At 34.1% G+C, this 2,923-nt stretch overlaps 1 pseudogene; it reads right to left on the reverse strand.

The window, feature by feature from the left end:
• Nucleotides 1–1,515: 1,515 nt before the first annotated feature.
• LOC109942768 (uncharacterized) lies at nt 1,516–2,486 on the reverse strand (annotated as a pseudogene).
• Between the last annotated feature and the right edge of the window lie 437 nt (nt 2,487–2,923).

Here is a 2,923-nt window from a genome sequence, read left to right on the forward strand (position 1 = left end):
TTCTCGGCCTTTGTCATAAATTTCCAAAAAGGATACAAAGTATATAAAAGGAAGAAATTATGATTAAACAAGATTTGAGCACACTATCATGAAAAGGATCCTTAGATGCACAAAGGTAATGGAGTGACATGAAATAATGTACCTTTGCATTTTATCTTTTCAAGAGAGTTTTAGACTTGTGTTGGATTTAGAATCCATTTGCACGCTCTTGTTGGTATAGATGTCACATATGTCCAAGATATCAAATGAAAAGTGTCATACTAATTGGAAGATAAATCTTGATACATGGAGTCTAGATATCACCTAGCATTTTCTTATCACGACAAGAGACATCATAAAAATTGCACCAGTATGGATTCTACAACTAGTGATCATGTATGAAAGATACCAACTGAAAACACTAATTGATACAATTGATAGATAAGAAGATCACTAATTGCATAGTATATTAATTTATCCTCAAATTTTAGTGCACACATATATATGATTTCAATTGATACATATTGAGAGTACTTATTGCAATTTAAAGTACCATTGCATTAAAGGAGTATCAATTTAAGATAATCATGCAACATATGGAACATATGCACTTTTTAATCAATTAAGCTCTAGACAGAAGGACTCATAAGTTACGCTACTTTAGACATTGCAATCCAAAAGAATATGATACAGATTTACCAATTTTGGATGATGTCGGAGTAGCATATACAAGAGAAACTCATTCTCTTATGAAACGATATGTCTGAAAGAAATATTTATCGGTGCAAAGAATCTTTCATACCCATCAAATTTGGAGTGGAAGTACTTCTCTTTGCCTGAAAATTCCTCTTTAATTTGAGACTATCATGTTGAAGTCAAAATGCCCATTGGTGCCCATGGATGTCTTGATGGGTTTGGCGTCCTTCATTACAAACTTCTATAAAATATCTTGTATGTGCTTGGTTTGTGTCTCAACTATTTGAATTGTTTGATTTGAAATTCTAGGAAACACTTCAACTCCCCCATCATTGACATCTCAAATTTCTTGACCATTAACCTACTAGACTCATGAGACTGCATGAATTCACTAACAGTCCGTTTGGATGCCTAGAAATGAAACCTTTCCAAGAAATAAATTCCAAGAAATGAATTATATAGAATTCAATCGACTAGAAAGTGATTGAATTCCATTAATTTTGTTTGGTTGTACAATCAATTGAATTCCTAGAATTAAATTATAGATGTTGTTTGGATACTTTGCACACATAATTTGAATACAAACAAGGATCACTTGACTTTGCATCTGCTTAAAAATGAGCATGAACATTTTACAATTATCAGAAACTATTAAGTTCACAAATAATAGTTTCACAAAGTCATCAAGTTCACACATAAAAGTTCTACAAAGACATCAAATATTCACATAGCAGTTTCACATAACCATCAAGTTCGCACACAACAGTTTCACATAGCCATCAAGTTCACACAAAAAAGTTTCACAAAGACAAGTTCACACAATCAGTTAAACATAGAGATCTAAGTTCACATATAAGCTGTTTCACTTCCTTAGCTGCATCATAAGCCACCTCTTCCTCCTTTCCATTGGGAGTGCCATCATCAACTCAAACTTGCGTGCATTAGAGGTGAGGATGTCATAAAGCTCAAGTTCTGCGTCTTCATCAAGTCCCTCAACCTCTTGTAATGCGGCGAGAACTTTGGCGGAAGAGGGTAGCTTCTGACCGTCATCTTTCAATGTAGATGTAAGCATGTCAAACTTATCACACCACATAGAGTTAAATGAATCATCTGATCTTTGTCCTTAAACTACTCGAGGAAGATACACAATATGGAGCATCCTTGCCTCCGGTATCATTCTCTTTTACCATTTCCTTTGAACTTTCAGTTGCTGTTTTAGCACCCTCTCCATTTGCTTGGTCTTTATTGTACACTAGGCTGAGTAGATCCCAAAACTTCACAACCTTATGTCTATAACCTTTTGCTTCCTTATTCCTCTGCAAAAAAATTGTTACAAAGATACATCAACAAATAAACTTGGAATTGAAACATAAACTAAACTGCAAAAAATGGAATAAACTAAACTGCAAAAAACTGAACTACAAAAATTGAACTGCAAAAACTAAAGATTTTGTAGTGCAAAAATTGAACTACAAAAATTTTCTTGCCTCAACGTACTCATCCCATACAGTGTCACTATCAACTTTGAGCTTGTTCTTCTCCCAATCCCATCCAAAACCACTAGTGGACAACAAACCATTAATGATATTGTAGTGCTTATGAAAGGTCTTGCTGCGAGAGCTAATATTTTCCTTTGTAATGGTGACATTACACTTCTCACAAACATTCTTCATAGCAGTTGTGTATACATGAGACTTCCACCCATTATGACATCTATCACCTTTATTGTAATAGTACACAAATGTATCAAGGAGTACCTTATCCATCTCATCATTCCAAGGAACATAGCCCCTTGTTTTCTTGTTCTACAATCAAAGAACCACACATATAAAAAAACACAAACACAAAAATTCAGAAAAGACAAATACATAGAAAACAGAAGCATATACAACTATGAGCTTTGACCACGCCTCGCTTCATAATCAACAAACATTTCACTAGCTTTGGTGTCTCTAAAATCACCCCACTCATTAGTTGATTGAACATGCGTAATCTGTAGCATCCCAAAAACTCAAATCCTGAAATTTTCTCAAACTTGCTCTAAATTCAAAATGAATTTCAAATTTCATTTCAAAATGTTTGTTTGCAAGTTGATATCAACAAATAAAATATAGTGGTCTATATTATCTCCAAAATCCTCCTCAAAATATCCTACAAATATTTCCCCAGTGATCCCCCTCAAATGGTTTCCAGAAATACTGCCCAGATATTTCCCTAGTGATCCCCTTCAAGTTCTTTCCAGAAATAC

The sequence above is a fragment of the Zea mays genome, chromosome 10 (assembly GCF_902167145.1).
Source record: "Zea mays cultivar B73 chromosome 10, Zm-B73-REFERENCE-NAM-5.0, whole genome shotgun sequence".
In the NCBI taxonomy this organism is placed as follows: domain Eukaryota; kingdom Viridiplantae; phylum Streptophyta; class Magnoliopsida; order Poales; family Poaceae; genus Zea; species Zea mays.